This window comes from Symphodus melops (genome assembly GCF_947650265.1).
Source record: "Symphodus melops genome assembly, chromosome: 16".
Taxonomy (NCBI): domain Eukaryota; kingdom Metazoa; phylum Chordata; class Actinopteri; order Labriformes; family Labridae; genus Symphodus; species Symphodus melops.
In genome coordinates, this window is record NC_136706.1 from 18,384,544 (window position 1) to 18,409,346 (window position 24,803).

The 24,803-nt window shown below is 38.9% G+C and overlaps 1 protein-coding gene across 1 annotated transcript in view; it reads left to right on the forward strand.

Annotated features, from left to right (window-relative positions):
* Nucleotides 1-865: 865 nt before the first annotated feature.
* adra1ab (adrenoceptor alpha 1Ab) overlaps nucleotides 866-24,803 on the forward strand; it is a 276,886-nt gene continuing 252,948 nt past the window's right edge. The window contains exon 1 of the mRNA XM_079363710.1: nucleotides 866-1,215. The gene's annotated coding sequence lies outside the window, so the exon portion shown is untranslated. The remainder of the gene's footprint in view (nucleotides 1,216-24,803) is intronic.

Here is a 24,803-nt window from a genome sequence, read left to right on the forward strand (position 1 = left end):
TATCAGCATCATACAGACTTGCGATGGACAGTCTTGGCGAGGCATAATGTCGAATGTTTGCCCCAAACAAAGGAAATACACTCATATTTGTATCAAAATCTTTTAAACATCGGTTTCCTAATAAGGAGTTCGACTACACTTTTCTCATGCATCCCTCTTACTCTGTGAACTTCCTGAACATCCTTTTTGGCTCCAACACAAACGCTCCCATGTCAAGATATCTCTCAGATTTATTAATGTATGTAACACAAAGGGCAACAGATGCTGTCAGATCTATGTCCTGCACCAGCCTTTTTCCTTATCAACCCACAAGCTCAGACACAATGAACCCAAATATGCAGCTGCACACCCAAAGGCAGAACATTTTGTTTCAGTAAATTCAGATACCTCAGGGGCGCAGAGGGCAGGTGAAGGCAGAGCACGCAGATAATGATACTTTAAAAAATCATGCTAGTTTTTGAAAATTACCTACCCTGCCTTTAAGTTTGTCTGAAGAAATTAAATGAGCCCTGGTTTTCTAACAAAGGAGATAATTATCTCAGAACAGTCAGTTGCATTTTTAATAACTTTTGACAATAATTAAGGCAAATTGTGCAAGCCACCACACCAGTTCTAGTTTACCGAAATGAAATAGGGAAAGCTAGGTATCTTGATACTTCTGAAAAACGGAGCGGAAATCGATTTTGTTTTAAAATATTGTAATTTAGAAGTAATTATCTTCTTTATTCAGAAACACATTTCTTTCAAAATGTAGGTGACCCAGCTGTGATTATATGTGCTTCCATCGTTCTCTTTTTCTTTTTAATACTTTTCTCTGGGATAGCCTACAATATTGGCGTGGCGAAGCAGTGGCCTACTGGTAGGACAACAAGATGTCCTGCAGTCTCAAACGCATTATCACTAAGGAGCACGCGCTGCATTTCTGACGCTAATTAAAGAGTTAATGAGGCACAGGTGTGGAGGTGAGCAGCCTACTGTAGGGACAGTAGCCTATACATTTGGGTCAACGCGTTTAAAGCCTTTATTGTGTTTAACTGGACACCTTTTCAGCAGTTTGAGACCTTTCCCCTCGACATTGGATCGGATATTGGCATTTTTTTCAATTTTGGGGGGATTTTAGCAACTAGACAAAATTGGAGACAAGACGCGCAACGTTACTCTCCGGAGGAAATGAAGCTTGTTAACAGCTAATGACCCTTGCAGCTTGACTTGCAGGTAAGCTAGCTTAATTTTTTTAGCCTTGGAAACTGCTCTTGCTCTTTTTCTTTTTTTTTTGCTTGTCTTGATTTCTTCCCTTTATTAAATATTGGAAAAATGAACCCTTTTTATAAACAGTTTGGAAGTTTGGTTTGGTAGTCAGCTCAGCTGTAGTGAAGTCATGCTTCGTGATGAAGTCATACTTTCTACAGAGCAAGTTCTCTTTTATCTGCCTATTAGTCTGAATGTCCAGGGTAACATTTACTAATAGCCTATTTAGCCTACAGTAGATCCCACTTCAACTAACTCCACTTTGACTTTAAGCACATATGCTGTTTATTTTGATAGGCAGCTCTGTCAGACAATTGCCTTGGGCCTTTTGCTTTAATGGACCTTGGGCATACGTGATGTGTGCATCATAAGTGAGGTACACATGTGTTAATAAAGTACCCAGCATGTGTAAAATCGCATCAAAATAGAATTGATTGTGAAAATAATCCCCAGGGGAGAATTTATTCCCCACCCAGTCCCCCTGCAATGTTCAAGGCCCTCAGAAATACCAACAATGTAGCAGGGTATATGAAGCAATATTCAAACAGCGACTTTGCAGATTACTTAGTGGTTAATGGCATACAATGAAAATGATTTGTGGCAGAAGAACATATTACACAAGTAGTGAGCATATTTGTTTGTGTTTATAAATTACAGCTGGCACAAATTGAATAACCAGTGTGTTTAGATTTGGGAACGTTGAGTTCTTACTATTCTCAGACATAGGAGCAAGTATTGCTGGGTTGCCTGTGTGTATTTTTATTTTTCAATTTCAAATTTATGCTTCATATTGGTCAATGCCTGCGGTCTCTAAATTACTGAAACTGCCCCTGGTGAATAGTGTCATGTTTTTAATGAACAGAGCAGACATGATAGGCTACTTTTATTGTGTAGTGAGGTGTGGGTGACTGGATATTGTTAAGTATTGGACTAGGTGGTGCTGATAATTGTTTAATCGATGCATAGCGATGCCGATGGACAATTGAAACATTGATGGGACATAATCGATGCTGATGTCGGTTGGAAAAAAACAAACAGCTTGATGTGGGTGATTTGTGCAGCATTAATTAAGTTTATTTAACTTACTGGCCACAGTGGTGACTAGACAAAATTAAAGTCAGCTAACTCCCTTGTGAAAGAAAACGATGTAAATTGACTCCCTGTTCTGTGCTTGCTGACTTTATTAGCAGAGCAGCTGGTCCTGCACGCTCAGACCACAGGGCTCGCTGCCTCCTCATGTTTACAGTGATAGTCTGCTGGAATTGCTTGGCTCTGTGTCTCTTTAGCTGACAGGGATTAGCATCATCATTACAGCAGGTATACCTGCTGAAGGTGTTTAAACTGATGACTTGCTGTCTTTAGTCTAAGATTGTTAAAAGAAGGAGGCTTTGGCTTGTGGTTAAATGAGCGACTCTAAACACAGCAGTGATTCTCAATGATGCTGTCAGGACTCAAAAACGTGTAGCTTTTTATTTATTCATTTATTTATTGGATGACAGAAACCTATTTTAGACAAGTTCTTCAACGTAAAAGTTCTGGAAGTGAATGCTACCTTATTGGCTTTTTTAGTATTAATTAAAAAACAACAACAAAAAAACCCCATATGTATCAGAAAACGAGTGTTTTCAGCAGTAACAACTTAAAACAGCTCATCTGAAATAAAAATTCTTTTGAGGAACAAAACAAACCCTGAACCAACCTCACAAAAAGTGTTGGTTTCTTCTAATTCCACTGCATTGCAATTGCAGTGATGGAAGAAAGTCCAACCTCCTGTGAATTTCTGCAGGATGCATCATTAACATTAACAACAAACTATTATAGTAAAGGGATTGAATAAACATTTGATGCACTTCATTCTCTCTCTCTCTCTCTCTCTCTCTCTCTCTCTCTATCTATATACATAACCACAAGGTTAAGCCCTTTCATTTTTTGTTAACTTTAATTGGACCTGATTTCAGAGAGTCTGACAGCTCCTTCAGCACCCATACGCCGAGGCTTTTAGTCGATCTCATTTTGTACAGGTAGAATGGAGATTTCAAACTCACCATTGCTCTTTAAATACTTCCACTCACAGTCAACTGGAGTGTGAGCAGCACCCTTTCTGTTCTGTTTGTGATTAAGACAGAAAAGTCAATCTGTGTTTCATTCTCTGAGGACGCCAACAGATGTGCAGCGTGGGAAAATTAGCCATTTCATCAAACGTATTTTCTTTCTGCTGTGGGGGCGCACACAAAGCTGAATTTTATGATATTTGGCTCCTGACACGTTTTTATTTTGAAGTTTTATGTAGAAAAGTGGACCCAAGCCCCATCTGCCCTGCCAATTCTGTGATGCAGTCCTCCGTGTGGTTTTACAAGTCTTTCCATTCAAAATCACTTAAGAAATGTTTGTAACCACCACCGTTAAAAAGGTGTTCAAATGAGTTTCCTCTCTTTCTATATGACATCTATGTTTTCACCTAGTTGAACCTTGAAATATGCTTGTGTCATAACATATGGGGTTAGGGTATAAGATACATATAAGATATAAGTTCTGCCTTTCTGCCTTATTCTGCCCTCACATGCATGGTTTGATTTTATCTTCTGTTGGGATGATTTCAAATGTCTCTCTTCACAATGCCTGAACCGCTTAAGCTTTTTGTAAACCTCAAACAGCCAGCAAAGTGCATTTAAGTTGTTTTTTTTTTAAATGAAAGATCAAATGTATTGCAAGTACATCTTCGCACGGAGGGCATTTCTCCAAAAACTGCAGAATGATTTTCGAAAAATTATCATTTCTGTGCTACTTGAAACCATGATGATCAAGTTATCAAACTCATAAAGCAAAATCGTGCTTTGGACAAATTGATGTAACCATTAGGGGTAGGACTTTTTAAAGCGTTAATTACAATAATTGATTACAAGAAAATAGTGTGTTAAATTTTTAATCACAGTTTGACTTATAAACCGCGCGGAACTGTTTGTCATAGGTTTGCGATAGCTCCACGCTAGCTCCGCCACAAATGCAAACAAGAGGTGTTTGCAGCCCAAACTACACCAAATGACTGGCTTCAGGACCAAAAGTAGTTATTCAGTGTCTGATAAACTTACAAATTCACTTGCTAAATTGATTGCTCTGGACTGTTACCCAATAGCCTATTAGTGAGAACATAAGGGGTTAGAACAAGTGTGACAGATAACTTGTGATCCAACTTTCCAGCTGCTGTGCAGAAAAAACTATTTCAAACAAGATCCAACAGCTTTATGAAACTGAGAAGCAAGTAAAATTGGATGCATTGCTTTCATTCATCCACCAAAATCCATTTAGATTGAGAGGTGTTGCTTTTTAGGACAAATTCTGTGATGCACTTAAAATGCAATTAATTTTGTTTAATTAATTAGAAAGCCCTGAGTTCATTTGTTTTTTTTGTTTTTTTTTAAATCAAGTCCCACCTCTCGGAAACATATTTAAGCCTGTAAAAATAGTTGAAACAAGCCCTTGGATGGACTGATCTGATTTCACCCCATTCATGTTGAAATAACACTTAATGCTCAAATGATTTTGAGAAGAAGGGCGCTCTCTCCTGATATTTCCGCTTTCATTGTTCTGACAGTCAAAGTTGGAGTGGGGTTGTCATTAGAGTAGGGATCTGTGCATGATTCTGTTGTTGAATTTGTTACAAGGTTAGTCAGTGGTAATGGCCTAACTTTTGTCATATCTAGGACAACAAAATCTTGTAATGTGAATAAGAAATGTAGACGACCCTACTGATGTAAGCCATGACTGTCTGCAGTGATCAGGGAAGAGTCAGCACTCAAGAGGACTATGTTGGATTATAGATGCAGAATGAAGACACTCTCTCAAACTGTGTTTAAAGTCATTGCCAAAAGGAAAGTGCATTTGTAGGGCATGGTTGTGGTTTTTCTCAAGGGGGAACTTATTAGATGAAATAACATGATTAGATTTTTAGCCCAGTTATACCACAGTTTGATTAAAGGAAAACAATATTTAGCTTTCTCACACATGAAATAGCTTTCTTGTGTCACTCTTGACCAATCAAAGAGCAAAGACTTGTTTAAAGACTCTCCATTTACTGCTAACTCAGGTCTTCAACAGGGAAAGGCATCTTCAGTGAGCATGAGATGAGCTGTGCAGCCACTAGACTTCACTGACGGGCCTCATTTATCTGAGGTGACTTACCTCATGTGTTTTTTTTTTTTTTTTTTTTAAATACACTTTTGTGTATATATACATATATCTGTGTGTGTGTATGTATAGTTTGTTTGTGTGTGTATTCAAATGGAGAACAGCATCTTCAGTGTTTGGTAACAAACTGAAACACTAACGAGGAGCTTTAACTAAGGCTGAATGATTAATTGCATATGCGATAACTGCAATGACATTCTGGTCGCGTGACATGCAAGCAAAAAGGAGGAGGTCGGGAGAAAAAAAAAAAAAGTGAGGAGTCGTCTAATAATGGAGGCAGCTATTTTGCACATCAAACTCAAACCTCAGGCTCAACAGATCCTGGCACTGCGAAAACTTTAGTGTCAAGGAGGACCAGTGTGTGGGTTGTGTGGCGCTATGTTTAAGGTAAAGAAGATGCTGCACAGTGTCAGATATGGTGCAGAGCCTGTCATGCTACCTCACGGGGGAATACATAGGCTACGTCTCAAGTCCCTTATTTGCAGTCTCTTTGGCTGAACCAGAAGTAGTTCCAGAGCTGCCATGTTGAGGATCTCTTATAGCGAATGGAGGAGAGAGGAGGCAGATCCGAGCAGCGATGACCGAGGAGACACGAGAGCTGACGGAAGTCTTTTCACTGACAGACACGCCCCTTTCTCGGAAATCACTCATTGATTGGACGCTGCACAGGATCAGACTTAAGTGAAACTTCTCAACATGAGCAGAGTTTAATACCGGAGAAAAGACGGACATTAAAAAGACGCAAAACCGCGCGCTGGACATTTAAACAGATCATGAACATCAGTGAGTTTGTAAAGAGCCGGTCTGTGATGAGCTGGGATTAAAAAGAGTCTGACGTGAAGATTAACAACCAAATATGAAGCTCTATAACTTCTATAAAATCAATACATCCTTCTTGTTCTGTTCATCATCCCTCAGACTGTTTGAATGTCTGATGATGATGAGGATGACAGTTTGATGAAGAGGGAGTCTGTCAGTCACAAACACGTTTTACATTCACACTTATTTATCTTCAGAAAGTTTCATCATTTAGATTCTACTCAATCATTTTCGGTATTCCTGACACATAAATCTGTGTTTATAAAATAGAGAGTTCATTGTTGAAATACAGGCTAGGCTATGTCAAAACTGTATAATAATAAATGGACAATTCAAAATGAAATCTTTTAGTCAGTAGAAATTGTCTTCCCGGTTATTAGTAGACTGCAGGTTGTTCTTCAGGTGTTTGTTATCAGATAGACTAAACAGTGTGTGTATTTGATGATAAATAATACAGTGCGTGTTTGTGTGGACATAAACGGCTGTGAGGATGATTGACAGCTGAACGTGATCAGCTGATGTCGCGTCATGTGACGCTGTCGAGGAAACAACGTCTCATGTCTCTTAAAGCTGATATCCTCTGTCCTCTCTCCTCGGCTTCATTTCCTCTGTGCACCTCTGGTGGGCGGGACTAAGACGCAAGTGCAAATCTTTATTTGCACCGAGTTGAGATCAGGCCATAGATAAACACTTAAAGACATGTATGATAGTAGCATGGCTAAATGCCAACAAACGGCATATCATGTAAGCTGAACACTGACCGACATGTTTGTAAGCATGACTCCAAACGTAATTTAAACTGCAAGGAGAAGTCACTCCACCTAATAACAGAGTAAGAGCAAGCCAGGATTTACGGCTCAGATAAATGCACTTAATTAAGCAGTACAGCAAGCCCTCCTGCACATACTTTAGACAGGGTCTATTACCATTATTATTACTTGTAATAAATAAAATGTAAGCACAGAGTTGCAGCATTTTTCGTTTTTATTGTGTTGACTTCGAACAATAAGAGTCATTAGACTGAGATGGCTTGTGTTGATGAAAGTTGATACATCAGATGAATACTATGCAGTCAGATCAGTCTCAATATTCACAAATGCATACAGACTGATTCACAAATGTTTTTCGTTTCACACACACAAATAGATATAATTCTAAATAAATGTAAAACAAATTCATAAAAAAAAGATTTACAAACCTATTTTCAATTCAGACACAAATGGATATTCTATATAGATGTAAAAGAACCACAAACAAATATTTTTTATTTATATACAAACTGTTCTGTCTGCATTACAAACTGTTGGTCATTTGTGAAAGTCGCTGCATTTGTGTGTGAGATTTTTGAGACTCGCCGGCTGTGGTTTGATTCACAAATGCCTGTTTTTCAACAGACAAGTGTCTGAATCCCATCAGACGTCTCCTTCCTATTCAATCACAGTAATGTAGATTTGAGATTATGTTTTAATTTGATCACTAAACGTTACATCTGCGCAGAAAACTGCAGGACAATTACAGAGGCTTTGCATTCATTCCATAGATTTAGGTAGCCTGCCGCGAAACCGCTTTTTGCACGGCCTATTTAAAAAAAACACGGCCTTGAAATTATTGCACGGCTTGACCTAGGCCGTGCAAATATCTACATTTAATAGACGTGCTTACTACACAGGTTTCTATACGGTGCGCTAAATATCTGATTAGGCTACATTCTAATTCTGGCAAAGAATATGTTTGCCGAATACCGGTACTGAAAAACTTAAACCCGATCCCGTTTACGTTTCTACAGCCACCCGTGCCCTATTTGGTAGACGGCGTGTCAGCCAGATGATGATAGCCGCTATGTAAATAGCGTCATATGATAGCAGCTAACCGCTAACAGCTAACCGCTAACTAATAAATTCAACAAAGGAGAAAAACGCTACACAAACAAAACCAACGAAGAAGACATCCAGTAGTTCATCCACTTTGTCATTGGCATGTGACTGTTTATTACAAGAACTCAATCAAGCTTTGTTTCAGAGAAGGCTGTGAGCGGCGAGGAGAAATACACACGTAAACAATCAGCTGTGTATTACAGTCAATGGTTTAAACACGGCGGAGTTTTGTTTACCGACGTAACACGGGAAGTGACGATTTTTTCAACCAATCAACGGACTGCAGTGTTTAGCTCCACCTTTTCGGGTCAGCGCCACATTCGAATATGCTGACAGATGATTGACTTATCAAGGTCTAGAGATCTATTATTACTGGATGACACATGTAATATTATGAATTTATTTGTTTGTTGTTTGTTTTTTAAAGAAAGTGCAGATAGAAGTAGTGGGCCAACAAAGGGGTTAGACAACATGAACCAAGTGAGTCAAATGATGAAGGGGTGTGTCAGGGCAGGGGCTGTACAGTAAATCAACATTATCAAGCTTGGGAAAACTAAAATGTGAAAACTAAAATGTGTAACAATGCATCTTATTGAACAGAATGCACAATTTAGAGACTTATTCAGTTTTCTTCAAAACCAGTGTGTTAGGGAGCACATAACCTCTGCTCCGCCGTGCCGCGCCGCCATGAGTGACACTGAAAAAAATTTGCACCCCCTGTATTTTTTTTTTGCACCCCCTGTTTTCCCATTTCTGCCTAAATCACTGCCTACAACCATGTGTGTGCGTGCACATTAGTACTCCTAAGTTACTATACGTAATTATACTACAAATGTTTATTCAAGTAGTAGAAGTACCCATCTCTACTTTTAAAGTGTTATGTTTTTGTAATTGAAAAAGAAAAAGTATTAAAGCAGTGCGATATTTATCATGTAATGTGGTAGAAAGAAGAAAAAAGTGTGTTGGCCCTTTTAATCCTATAAGCTTCTTGTTTTTTCTGATTCATAATTTAACAATACGAGTAGAAAGCTTTGGCATCAATCCGTGTGCTGCGTAACACTTTAAGTAACATAAGTTTCTTGTGTTTTGGGATTTACTAATAAAGATATTTGCTGGCCAAATTCATAAGTCAGAATTGACTTGCTGACTCTTGAGGCACAGATCAGAGGAGACAATAGAGTTAGACATTTCTGACCACATTCAGTATCAAGGATTCAATCCGATTGTGTGGATTTTTTTCATCAATCCATTTTAAGAGGTCAATTGCTAGTCAATTGCTAGAAGCTAGTTTAAACTAATATATTTTAAGTATGTCCTGACAAAGGCACCTACAGTATTCAACAGATACTTGTCAATGCACTCTCAGTTCAGAGAAATGAATGAATGACCTGTTAAGGTAAGGCACTTGATACAAGGTATTTTATTACCAAGCATGTATTTGACAAATAAAGAACCTTGAACCTTGAACCTTGAGAATGCACAATTTAGAGACTTATTCAGTATTCTTCAAAACCAGTGTGTTACGGAGCACATAACCTCCGCTCCGCCGTGCCGCGCCGCCGTGAGTGACACTGAAAAAATTTTGCACCCCCTGTATTTTTTTTTGCACCCCCTGTTTTCCCATTTCTGCCTAAATCACTGATTTATTCAGATATTTTAAATATCAGGGTCGTTTAACATAGATCCACCTAGATACATCTGTGACGTCGAGGAGCTTTGAAAGAACAAGTATTTCCAAACATCCTTGCAGATATCAGGGGCTTGATCTTCGAGGCATAATTTCATATTGATGTTTAATGTCTCCATGCCGCTCTGTTTGTGATGGTCAGAGCTGCAGCTGAAATAGAACTTGTCAAACTGTTGTACTCACCACTATAAAGAGTGAGAGCAAAACATTCAGAGAAGAAACGTGAGTTTTTATAGTCTGCTCTAAGGTGAACTAATAATGGGACAAATATAATAAGACCCAGTTTGCACGCTTTAGTTCTCCCCGACTTTTCTTTATTATGCCTTTTTGTCATTCCCGCATTTGTTGCAGCATTGATGTAACTTTAGTCTTTGGGAGCCTGTTTGTCTTAAACATACGTATTTATATTGTTAATATAGGTTGATCAGAGTTTGTAGATATGATGATCTGCTGACAGCAGACGCAGTAGTGATTGTGATGGGTTAAATGAAGCTCACTCTGCCCTTTTATGTGACACGCTCTCAGCAACTCTGAGTTTACTTATCAGGTTGATTACCAGCTTCATAGGACTGTTAAGCGCAATCTCTTCTGTCAGGGTTAGTGAAGCCAGATAACCCAAAGAAACCCTGGGCAAGTGGAACTCACTTCGAAGTTCAGGCCCCAGAAAGACCTGTTGAGACTCTCAAAGCTGTCCTTGGTTTCTCGATGAAGCTGAACTGTCTGACTAATCACAGAAATTCCACCATCGATAACCAAATTATGTTATGACAAGTATTGCAGATTTACAACGCTGGACAACATATCAGTTAATATACAACTGTGATTAAAGTAAATATAGAAAACATCATTTAAATGAATCCATACATCTTCTATGTCCTAACATAATAGCACCATAAATTGTAAGCCAGGCCTTGCAGTAATACATTTTTGAAATGTGGATTCTATCAATACCAAATTCGAAAGTAGTGTAACAGACAACAGCTCAGACTGAGTCCCCTGGTCTTATCCATGTCTGTCTGAGACTCAGAGTAGCATCAGCCCAGCGGTTTCAGACTCTGTGATCAAAAGTAGTTAGTCATTTGACATAGGGTTTGTGCTAGGGCTCTATCAAAGCATAACAAAGAATGACTTCGAGGCTGGCGGGGAATCCAAGGAGTGATTCTTTAGGCTGCTCCACCCCAGATGATAACAAACACAGAGTTAACTGTGGTCAAGGAGAACAGGCGAGACCTGAGGAAGTGGATATTTTCTGACGTGACAGATTTGTGTCTGTCATGGCGGCTCTGTGACAAGACATGTCACGTTACAACTAATACCATTAAGGATTTCTGTGGCTTTAAAAAACTGTTAGTATATTTTTTTTATTTAACAAAATAAAATGAACAATATAGGTTTAGTCAATTTGAAGATATAGATCTTCAAAAGTTTCTAAAGGTCCCCTCTTTTCATGCGGTTGACTTTATTTTATTATGATAGTGATATCAGGAAATGTGGCGTATTCAGTAGAAGAGGAATGAAACTTTAAACTACACAGACTCAGTATCTCCTGATCAAAACGTGTAGTGACTTTTAAAAACATCTTTCTGGTCTCCTGCACAAAAATAATTTAGATATCTTATTTGAGGGGGAGAATGGGGATCTTAGTGTTTGAATATGTGTTAATATAAACTCAATCTCTTTTCAGACTGTAATACCATGGCATAAAGCAACAACAACAAAAAACACAGTTAATCTGAGGTCATAACGCCCACCTGTAATACATACACACTACTGCTCCTCTTGATCTCTGCCTGTAGCACACATCTCTCCACTCTCCAGCCTGTATTTTGACAGCACATAGTGAGGGAATTACCGGGGATTTTAAGACCATTTGGTCTGGGTTTTTATCATCAAATATCTACAATTTCAGCTTGCCATTAGGGATGGAAATTTACTGTTATCTCTGCAGTCGAGTACTCTAATTACCTAATAAGAGTACTCGAGTACTCGCAGATTATTATTTGCATGATTATTATTTTTTATCGCATCAGACACAAGATTTTTTTTTATGCCTGTAAAATGACAAACACCCAGTAAAATGCCTTTATGCCTGTTATTCCTGTAAAATGACATAAAAATACGATATTTAAAGATAAATATAAATAAATAGCCAACAACAGAACGTGATCGTCATGTCACGATAGCAGCGTTGGCTATATACTTCATGCTGTGTTGCTGAACACTCTCAAAGAGCAGCCCCGTACCTGTTGTTCTCCGTGATGGTAGCTTGTACTCCGGCTCGTCAAACACTCTGAACTCTCTGAAGCTCCTTCTATAAAACTTAATGGAAGTATATCTCTAGTTACTGTTTTGTTAACAGGTAGCAGGCTAACGATGTGTGCTAACAGCGCTAATGACGTTATGCGAAGCTGCCTGTTCCGGTCTTGGCTGTTTTCCAGTTGTGTTTTAAGCATCAAACTAATTCTATTTCTTTGGTATACAATTTTAACGCCACAAATCTTGCACTGAACATAGATTTCATCGTTTTGTCATCACTTTTCTTGACTGACATGTCGCAAGTTTAGCAGACAGTTCTGTAATTGTTGTGCTTTTGCTTTCTGTCTGATTTGTCCCTTGAGAGTTACCGTAGCTGCCTATTGTTTTTGTTGACATCTGGCTTGTGTACTGAAGCTGAAGCCGTGGCCGGATAAGCCATACTCTTGTTTCCCGTTCATTATTTTCCTTGCTAGTATATTCAGTGAGGTGAAAATAAAAAGCTGAGTTACAAGAATAACGCCGTATGAGCCAAAAGCAGCACTCGCACAGGTGCGCAAGTAATGACTTGGAACTCGAATAATTGAGCCAGTGGGGAGTACTTGAGTGCTCGTGCCCATCCCTACTTGCCATAATTGCATCTTTGTCAAGGAAAGCGTTGTTGATGAACATTTCTCTTCATGTTTTCTGTTCATCATTAAGGCATTAGGCATTCGACCGGGTGGAATGCAGCTATTTATTCTTTTCCCTATGAAAATTTGGCTTCGACGAGCTCTTCATTTCTTGGGTGAGGTTGTTTTACAAATCACCACAAGCATGCATCTTAACAATTAGGTCCAAATTCTTTCCTTTAACGTGGGGGACACACCAGGGTTGCCTGTTGTCCCCCCTTCGCTTTGCCATAGCTATTGAGCCCTTGTCTATAGCATGAACACTACATTCAGATATTTAGGAATCAACTTTTCTTGAAGTATATATTACTATTTGACAGAGATTTCTCTGTACTAACGACAAAAGTTAAAGAAGGTCTTCAAAAGTGGAACAGCTTGCAGATCACCCTCGCAGGCAGAATACAAAGCATTAAGATGAGCATGTCCCACGTTATCTGTACCCATTTCAATGTTTGCCTCGGTTCTTCCCGAACTCATTCTTTCATAGCATTGACAGTGTGTTTTTCTCTTTTATATGGGGCAATAAACCTCCGAGACATCACAAATACTTTACATGACATTACAGGGAGGTTTGGGGTTACTGAATTTACAATTATATTACTGGGCAACCAACATGCAGAAAAATGTACACTGGGCCTTCCACCCTGAAATTAAATTGTGCCGACTAGAATCACTCTCATGTGTTACTCTTCCTCTTTAAAGGTTTTGGTATGCCATGTCAATAGACTTAAATCCACACAGTCCACAAATAATCCAATCGTTATATCCACTTTGAAAATTTGGCAACAAAACAAACACATTGGTTGGAACACACTTCCCCATAATACCCCAATAAGTAATAATGAACTATTCAAATCGATTCTCGCCTTGGGCTAGGCAAGGTCTTAGCATGGTCACTTAAGTTGTACATGACCTTTTAACTCCAGATGCACCTACAGCCTTGCTGAAAATAAAAAGAGAATGGGGAAACAGAACTTGGCACTTTATCTGATGATTGGTGGAATGAGGCTCTGGAAGGAATAAAATCTGCAAAATTTCAACTCATACAATTCAAAGTTGTTTATAGGTTGCATTACAGTAAGTCTAGACTTGCCAAAATTTACCCGGATATAGTTAACAATTGTGATAGAGAATGCATAGCTGTATAAAAATGTATCTGATGAACATCAAAATATATTTAAAGAGGAGGCATTCATGAAAAAAAAGTCCTTTTATGGTGTTAAAATATTCTGGGGGACCCCCAAGAAAGACATGTTAAATAGACTGAACTTCTTGACACAGTTTTTATGCTTTTACAAGTCATATACAGGGACATACAAGAAGGGGTTGAACTAGTCAGTCACTTTCAAATTAGTCTTCAAGACCAGTGTGTAAAATTGTAATAAAACTGTGATTATGATCCTGCCATAAAAAATCATGATATATTTATCCATAGATGTAATGATTGCTAATTTAGATATGAAAATGTATAGCTTAAGCAGTTTGAAGACTGAAGAACTGTACACATGCTGAGAAAGAAAGTAGTGCTTGTTTGCTTACAATATTTGTTCTTATTTACTATTATAATTCAGACCTTTACAATATAAACATATTGCACTGAGAAAGCTAACATTTCAATAACAAAGTGATTTGTTGTTGTCATAACTCGGCCCCTGGGTAATGGCAGAGTTTTACCAAAGAAAACCAGAAGTTTAAATTAAAAATGTTTAAGTAAGTCAAATCCAAGAGTTATGAGGTGTGTGGATGTGTGTGAAAGCATTATGTGGTGTGAGGTGTTGAAGAGTGCCCTCACATCAGAACTAAAGCAATAAGTGTGCAAACGCCAGCCAGGTTTAGGAAGAGAGCAAGAGAGGCACAGGAAGCTGGGCTTTTTTTAACCTGGGTGGAGAAATGGGCCAAGGGGCTCCAGATCTAGCAGGATAGGACATCTCCATGGCACCTCAAAGACAAGACAAGACCTGCACATGAGCACACACCTCGAAGCAGCACCAACATCAAAGTTACACATGAATGTCAAGCATTTGATTTAACAATTCATCTCCACTCAACAGCCCAGCTTTGGTCAAAAGCTTTGTTTAAATTGTATGTTTAAAAACACTTAAAATGAAATCAGGAGACTGTGCTATGATAGGGTGACGAGCTGGGGCACCCAGATGAACTAGAGATTAAACCGCTGCACTTCAATATTAATAGCAGCCATTGGATGTGGTACAGGCATCTGATAAGATTCCTCCTGAATGTCCCCCTTTGGACTTTCAAACCAAATGGTAGACCCAGAAGGAAGGATGTGGTAGGACAGCTGTACTAACTTGCTTAGCCTGCTGCCGCAGCCAATAGGCCAAAGATAAGTGGAATGGAATGGTTTGATGGTAAGCTAATTAAATGATGATTCTTCAGGGAGCAACAAGAGCTTTATGAAGAACACATACTTTGACATTAAGATATCTACAAAATGTATTTTATAGTATTTAAAAATTGACTTTCACAAAGAGGGTGCATTTTCTTGGAGACATGAAATGTATAGGCTGTGGTGAAGAACCTGTGTTGTCATTATTTATAACTCCGGTACACAACCTGAGGCTTGAGGCCCTATATTTTTTCATAAGAGTAAATGATGCATGTAAAATGTGACATTAATTGTGAACATGCACTTCAATTATTCAGTAGTTTTTAGAGGTCAGCCATGCAGAAAAGGTCACATTATCATAATCAGCCACCACTCATCCCGCCCAGTGAAGTTTCATCAATACAGAGGATCGACAGCAAAACATAATTTTTGAGCATGATCTCAAATTAGTATGCAGCTTTCGAAGCGAACAAATATGAACATGTTACTGTGGTCCTGTAATTTCTGGTTCACTACAGATACCAATGCAATGTATGCACTGATAAGTTAAAGCTCTAAATCCTTAGTCACCTTTGATCTCAGAAATCACAAGTGAAGCACTGCCCTGTATCCTGAATGTCTTTTGACTGGGACCCAGGAAATCAGTCTTTTACATGTGGAAGACTTGATATTCACCTATGTTTTTAGCAGCAGGGCTGGTTTGGCTGTCATGAATCTTGCAGACATACAGGGGGCTAACAAAGGCCCAGGTGGCACACTTTGAGCGTGTAAGCCCTTCCCTGAAAGTGAAACAGAGCTGTCTCGCTATATATTTCTTATATAGATGTATTACTGGAGCAGAGTGGATGGAATGGGAACTACAGTGAACGCTGATGTGTTCCAAATCACAAAGCATGATTGTGCTCTTTCATGAACTGTGCCGGACTGAAGCACACATGCTATAGTTTATTATTGTTATGAAAACAACCAGCTGATGTCATGCATGTGAGTTCAGATAGCCTACAGGACAAAACAATGACAAATTAATTATGCACACTCAAAACCAACTGGACTGGGAGGTCTATTGCAGGTGCTTTACACGTGGTTAATGACAGTGCTGTGTGAGAATTAGAAAAAGAGTGACGGACACCCAGTGATTTTAATCATGACAGACAGTCTTCACATTTTTTCGTCATTATTAAAAGAATAATACTAAAGATGCTAAATATTCGGTTGTGACCTCCGGTTTCTCAAACATCTATCCCATTGAGAAGACCAATGTTTATCCTGAGGATTTATGTATCTAATGTTCCCGAAAACAAAGGTCATAATCTCTCTATACATTTTTGTGAAATAGTCTAATTTTTGTTGTTAGTTTACTAGAAGGACACTGGCATCTTGTTTTTGAACGTTGACCAATCAGAGGCTATGCAATCAGTTGATATTTTAGTGCTACTGAGACACACTAACCCAGCTCAAGCTGACCAAATAACACTCTGCTCAACTGTCTGAGTTTCACTTTTACAGCACTGAACCATGGGGATAATAATCGTGTGGCAATTTAAAGTGCCAATGTTTATTGATTCCATGTTACAACCCTACAAAATTACATTTACTTTAAGCCCTGCATAAGCAAAGGGCCAACTATGTGGGCTTTTGAAGGGTGTTCGGTTGATGGTGGATAATGTCTTAACTGGTGCAAAAATATCGCTTTTCCGGCTAAGAAGACAAACTGATCACTCAGCTGAGTGAACTGGACTCTGCTCTCCCAGACTTGCTTGGCAGCTTGACAAAACATTTGACTTGAAACCATTTGAAACCCTGCTAGCCATATGTGTCAAAGTCACTGCTGACATTTGTCTTCCAGGCCCTTGGTCATTAAAGCAAATGTGTGCAATGAGGCATTTATAAGGCTCTTTAATGCTGGTGGCTGTACAGACTTGGGCAGGTCTTAAATCAAGCCATGAAGGAGAACTTCAAATATGATAGCTTCTGTTATGACAGTACCCTCATGTGGACCTATGCTAAATAGATGTCTGGGGACACTATGGCAGTTAACAATTATATATAATAAATAAATAATAAAAATAAAAATGTACATATACATTTTTATTTTTATTGCCCTTTAAGGTGCCAAGTCCAGGTCCAAACTTGTTGGGCTGTTTGCATAGCATAGTTATACTGACAATAATAATGGTCTGTTTCATGTTATGTATTGTTCAGGCTTAGCAGACATGACTCTCAAATCTGCCAAACCCTGCAGAACATCATTGCATTTCATGTGCGCATTTCTAGTCCTGCCTGAGAAGATCAATACCAAGACAAGAGCTGCATCATGTGTGGCCATTTTCAGAGCGGAGAGGGGCAAAGCAAACTGTGCACCTAAGCTAGCCATTATGCATCCTGAAAAAATGAAAAGTAAACGAATCATAATTATTTAAGACCACTCAGATATTTCAGGTTGGATAGCAACTGATGCACTGGGATTTGTCCCAAGGCAATCAGTTATTTAAACTTCAAAAGATCCTGTAATGTTTACTTCAAATGCTATTAAGGCAACAACGAAAGAATAACTTTTACTACAGTACAATCTTACATTAGTTTTGTAGTGATACAAAACAGAGTGTCATTACAGTGAACACTTCAAATGCTTTATCTTTTTAGAGATTAAAAATGTAATTAACACACGGGTGCCAACACACTGAACTGCAGTGCATTTCATTCTCTTCAGTGATAAACATATGTATGCAAATTCTCGTTGACTGTCTGAATCCCTCTGTTTCTCTGGGTTTTCTCAATCCCTTTTTAGATTGCGTCTCCACAAAAGTGCCATAACTAAGCTATAGCTGTCTTTATGCCTTTGAACCTTAATATTTATTCCAAAATGTCATAATATTGTCCATTCACGGTGTGTTTTTGAGTTGCTGAATCGGCAGTAGCTCAGTCCGCAGGGACGTGTCAAGTCCAAGTCTCGATGTGGACCAAAATATAGCACTTCTTGAGCACTGCCGAGGTGCCCTTGAGCAAGGCATCGAACCCCCACCAGCTCAGGGGGTGCTTCCAGTGGGGGCAGCTGCCGCACTCTGACATCTCTTCATAAATGCATGTCCACATGTCCTGCATGTGCGTGTGTGATTTAAGGCCTGTGTGCGCGTGTGCATGCATGGCATGTCTCTAAAATAACAGAATGTGAACCACAATTTCACCCCTGGGGATTAATAAAGTATATTAAATTTAAAAAAAAAAGGCACAGTGGGAGCTCTACTTGCACACAGCGCTGCACTCTCCTGCTGGCTCAGCTGAGCCAGTCTCGCCCCCTGTAAGGCCTCTGTTACTACTTCCAGAGATGATACAGAGGGGGTATCAATTTGTTCTCCTGTTACACCTCCCCATTAGCCATTGAAGGCTAAATGTCAAGAATGTAAATTGCACCTTAAAATTGCAACCTGAATAGAGCTTCTGTTTCTTTTAATTTTTTTAAAAGTTTTTAAATTTTACGTTAATATACATGAACACATCCTGATTAAAACATGTTTTCTGAATATTTTAAAGCATCTGACTGGGAGAAATTTTCTCAACAGATAATAGACATTACTTTTTATCTTGGTAATAAAATACCTTGTATCAAGTGCCTTACCTTAACAGGTCATTCATTCATTTCTCTGAACTGAGAGTGCATTGACAAGTATCTGTTGAATACTGTAGGTGCCTTTGTCAGGACATACTTAAAATATATTAGTTTAAACTAGCTTCTAGCAATTGACTAGCAATTGACCTCTTAAAATGGATTGATGAAAAATATCCACACAATCGGATTGAATCCTTGATACTGAATGTGGTCAGAAATGTCTAACTCTATTGTCTCCTCTGATCTGTGCCTCAAGAGTCAGCAAGTCAATTCTGACTTATGAATTTGGCCAGCAAATATCTTTATTAGTAAATCCCAAAACACAAGAAACTTATGTTACTTAAAGTGTTACGCAGCACACGGATTGATGCCAAAGCTTTCTACTCGTATTGTTAAATTATGAATCAGAAAAAACAAGAAGCTTATAGGATTAAAAGGGCCAACACACTTTTTTCTTCTTTCTACCACATTACATGATAAATATCGCACTGCTTTAATACTTTTTCTTTTTCAATTACAAAAACATAACACTTTAAAAGTAGAGATGGGTACTTCTACTACTTGAATAAACATTTGTAGTATAATTACGTATAGTAACTTAGGAGTACTTATGTGCACGCACACACATGGTTGTAGGCAGTGATTTAGGCAGAAATGGGAAAACAGGGGGTGCAAAAAAAAAATACAGGGGGTGCAAATTTTTTTCAGTGTCACTCATGGCGGCGCGGCACGGCGGAGCAGAGGTTATGTGCTCCCTAACACACTGGTTTTGAAGAAAACTGAATAAGTCTCTAAATTGTACATTCTGTTCAATAAGATGCATTGTTACACATTTTAGTTTTCACATTTTAGTTTTCCCAAGCTTGATAATGTTGATTTACTGTACAGCCCCTGCCCTGACACACCCCTTCATCATTTGACTCACTTGGTTCATGTTGTCTAACCCCTTTGTTGGCCCACTACTTCTATCTGCACTTTCTTTAAAAAACAAACAACAAACAAATAAATTCATAATATTACATGTGTCATCCAGTAATAATAGATCCCAAGACCTTGATAAGTCAATCATCTGTCAGCATTTTCGAATGTGGCGCTGACCCGAAAAGGTGGAGCTAAACACTGCAGTCCGTTGATTGGTTGAAAAAATCGTCACTTCCCGTGTTACGTCGGTAAACAAAACTCCGCCGTGTTTAAACCATTGACTGTAATACACAGCTGATTGGTTACGTCTGTATTTCTCCTCGCCGCACACAGCCTTCTCTGAAACAAAGCTTGATTGAGTTCTTGTAATAAACAGTCACATGCCAATGACAAAGTGGATGAACTACTGGATGTCTTCTTCGTTGGTTGTGTTTGTGTAGCGTTTTTCTCCTTTGTTGAATTTATTAGTTAGCGGTTAGCTGCTATCATATGACGCTATTTACATAGCGGCTATCATCATCTGGCTGACACGCCGTCTACCAAATAGGGCACGGGTGGCTGTAGAAACGTAAACGGGATCGGGTTTAAGTTTTTCAGTACCGGTATTCGGCAAACATATTCTTTGCCAGAATTAGAATGTAGCCTAATCAGATATTTAGCGCACCGTATAGAAACCTGTGTAGTAAGCACGTCTATTAAATGTAGATATTTGCACGGCCTAGGTCAAGCCGTGCAATAATTTCAAGGCCGTGTTTTTTTAAAATAGGCCGTGCAAAAAGCGGTTTCGCGGCAGGCTACCTAAATCTATGGTTGTAGGCTCCAATAGTTCTTAGTGTTCCCTGTGTTTCCCAGCTTTTTGGTTTTGCCGACCTGAATCTACTTAGTAAGAAATGAATAGATTATACACCGAGGTATAGCATCTCAAGCCACAGCTTCAGCTTTTTTTTAACATAGACGTGTGCACAGCCAGCCTGATCACAGCACAACTTAAGCAAGTACTGTACAAGTGAGTACATTTAAGAATCAATGACATCTATTGTTCAGTACTGAAAACATGTAACTGTACTCTTCACAAATAATACATTTAACTTTTCAAATAAATGCAGACTTACAATAATGTCGTCTATAGATTTTCTTCAGGAGGGAGTGTGTTTCACATATACAGTATATGGGGGGGGGGGGGGGGGGAGCTGTTAACTACAAGTGCATATTACAGACAAAGAGGAAGTTGGACAAAATAAAGAGCTAGACAAAAAGCCATCAAGGACTTATGGATAATGCTCTAGACTAAGACATATTACCTCATGTGGCCAAGTACTCAGTGTCCAAGAATTTTCTGACTTTTAAGGCACTATTACAAGAGTCGAGTTATTATCACTGGTATTTTTCAAACTAAGATTCAAGCAATACATTTGTTAATACTGGACGTCTAGTTTATACATCATCCTACGTGTTGGGTCTAAGAGTTATAGAATACCTTTTTACTTGGTTAGAATTCATTCAACAAGCCAAATCATCCATCGATGGTTGGCAAGTACATTGCTGAGTGGTCTTTGGTTTTTCACTGTAAATCTGTTGAGGCAAAAGAATAAAGGACTTTCCCTTCAGCACACTGATAAAAGAGTAACTCTTGCTTAGTGTACTTTATTTGGAGCTGAAGATGGCGTTTCAGGTTTTCAATTTGTACTTTTTCATACAAGTTAATCTCAATAGGATTTTGTGTGTGTGGACACAGAAAAGAGAGACTTCTCACCGATCTAGCTGATGGTCATCAATGTTCATTTGTTTGGCTCTCTGGAGGAAAATGGTTTAAGTGTATTTGGCATTTGTCTGCAATGTGTTTTTACAGTCACTTACGTGCCTTACATTGAATTTTATTTTTTTCTAAAGGTATGTTAGGTTTGTCAGTGAACTAGGCACAATTCTTAGTGGAAAGACTTTATTTTTTGAAGGAATGTTCAGTATTCCAGACACAATCAACATTAGGGTGTACACGAAGGGTCTAATGTTATGTGTATTTGTTTCAAACTGTGGCTGTCACAGTTCAGTGCATATAGTCGCAGACTCAAAAAATACAAGAGTACTCTTTAGTAACAGGGCATGGGAGAGCTAGAAGACCAGGGGTTTCCAGTAAGTCATTGGAAATGCATTGATCATGCATTTGTATGGACGGGTCAAATATGTTGTAGAAATGAAGTTGGTGCCTTCTTTAGTCAAAATGTTTTTATTGAAATTCAAACATGGTGTACATGAAGCGCAGTGCTGTTCAGTCAATGAAAATAGAAGACGTGAACGCAGTCAACAGCCACACCTGCCAAGGCAGAGTAATAGCAGAAAAACAAAGCTACTAACTGCACATGGTCAATAAGTAAAGCGTGGATCTGTAGCAGCAGCCTGCGTTACTGTACTTATTTTTTTTAGGTATTTGAGGAAAGAAAAAAAAAAGGAAAGAACAGCAAACATGCAAACAAATGTATCCCTTATAAAACAATCCCTACCCTGTCACTGGCAGTGTTGCCATGAGATGAAATATGATCCCCAGTCACATTTGAGATCTAATTATGAATCTGAAAGAGCCAAATAACCAAGCTGCATCTGGATCAAGGCTTTTAAAGGTTCCGTACGGAGTTCAAAAAAGGTCTCCAAATTTCTTTAAATTGTGCATTTGAATGTTGGAGTGAGAATCTTATTTTCTCTAGCTTTATGCTAACCATTGTGCATACGTGGGCGAGACAGCGTCTCTCCACCTGAGTAGCACGGCATGCCTGGCCAGAAGAGAAGCAAAGGATCAAGTCTGCTGTTTTTGCGCCAATAGCTGTAAAACTCCATCAGTGACCCCAAACACAGCAACAAGAGGATTGTGTTTCAGTTTAACATTTATTATCTTGTACATGGTGGGAAATACCTCTGTCCAAAATTTATGAAGACTAGGGCATTGCCAGTACATATGAATAAGAGATGCTTCAGCACTCTTGCATTTGTGGCAGTAATGGGTCAATGTTGGGATGAAAACGAGATAGTTTAACTTTAGAGAGATGATCTCTGTGTACCACTTTGAACTAGATGAGGCAGTGGCGAGCACTGAATGACGATGAGTTAATGTGCTAAAGCATAGAGCCCCAAGTGTCCTCGGATATAGACAGGCCCAAGTCTTCCTCCCATGATCTTTTAAGTTTGTCTGTAGTGTCCAACTTTAGGTCTGCCACCATGTTATACAGGATTGAAATTAGGGACAGGATCGAGTCAACAATGGATGTTTCTAATGATGAGGGGAGATGGGTAAACTTTGCAATGAGTAATTGTCTTGTTTGTAGGTACCTAAAGAAGTTAGACTTAGGTAGATTAAACTTTCTGATTAACTGCTCAAATGATTGTCATGTATTATCTATGAATAGATCTTTAAAGTGTAAAATACCCTTCCTGTGCAAATTCACGAAAAACAGGGTCATGCATTGATGGTTCACAAAGATGGTTTGATTTATCACGGATTACAAGAGAAAAAGTAATGGATTGGAATGAAGGGAGAGGAAGAGAAGATCCCAACAGCACAGGAACAAACATATTTTTATTGGAATATAACTCCATACCCACCCAGTCAGGGCATTTAGGCTGGATGAGAATAACAGACCGCGAACACAGACCTTGTGTTCTCTGCCATTCCTCTTAACACCTGATATGCCCTTTACAACTATGGAGGGCAACGGCTAGTGTCTCAATAGCTGAATTGAATAGCATTGGGCTTGGAGGACAGCCCTAGCGGGTTCCCCGATGTAGATGAAATGGTTTCAACCGCTGGGAATTTGTATGGATGGAAGCAGAGGGATTAGAGTATAACAACTTTATCCATGAAGTAAAAGTTTGACCTAAGCCAAATTCATCTAAGGTACTAATAGAGCTGGGCGATATATCGAGTTTTTAATAAATATCGATATATTTATTCAGGTGATATAGAGTAGGACTATATCGTAATATCGATATAATTCACGTAACATTAAAAGTTTCATCTGTAGAGTCGCCAGTATGCCTTTTTCCATCTGTCTCTCTTAACCCCGCCCCGCCTCTCTCCCGCTCTGTCCCTCTGAGTGACACTAAGCCCCGCCCCCGCTCCCTCACAACAACAAGACATCATGGAGGCAGACAGAGACGAGAGTAACGCAACCGAAGAGGAGTTGGTCAGTAAAAAGAAAAGCACCGGCTCTATAATTTGGAGATGGTTCGGGTTTAAAATATCGGATGAGCAGCAATGACTCGTGCTGTGCCTTATGAAAGAAAAGGTGAAAAGTGGGGCGAGATAACCAAGGCAGTAGCCTACCATATTGCTAAGGACATTGTCCCCGTTGCAACGGTGGAACAGGACGGCTTTAAACGGCTACTAAAAGCCATGGACCCAAGGTACCAGTTGCCCAGTCGCAGTTACTTTGCAAGAGAACTTTTGCCGAAAATGTACACTGAAGTCAGAGAGACCCTTTCGGTCCGGCTCGCTAACGTGTCTCACTTTGCGCTGACCACCGACATGTGGTCTAGCAGGACCTGCGAGCCGTATATGAGTTTGACGGTACATTTTATGGAGGAGTGGGAAATGAAGAGTGCCTGTCTCCAAACCAGCTATTTCCCACAAGATCACACTGGAGAGTTTTATATGAAGATGCAAAGATATCTGTACACAGGGCTGCGCCCAAATTAAGAAAGAAATCAATACCTGTGTGGAAAATTATTTTTTGAGAGCAAGGAGTTATTTTATTTTGTCTGCTCTGTTTACATTATTTGCATAGCTATACAGAAAACATTTATGATGTATTTTATTTGAAGGAGTAATTTATTTTATAGTAATTTGTATTTCACAAACAGGTCATTTATTTTGTATTATTTCATTATTGTGCAGCTGACTGTGAATAAAAATGTCTGTGTGACTTGACATTTGGGCCATGTTGACTTGACTTAAAACTCATATTGTTTTTATTTTTTAACAGAAGAAAATATCGAGATATATATATCGAATATCGTGGTTCAGCAAAAAAAAATCGAGATATATATTTTGGTCCATATCGCCCAGCCCTAGGTACTAAATAAGTACTTCCATTCGACATGGTGGAATGATTTGTAAGGGGTCTCTTCAGAGACAAACACTGCATGTTAAAATAAGATTGTCTGATTTTAATAAAACCAGTTTGGTCTTCTGCTATGATTGTGG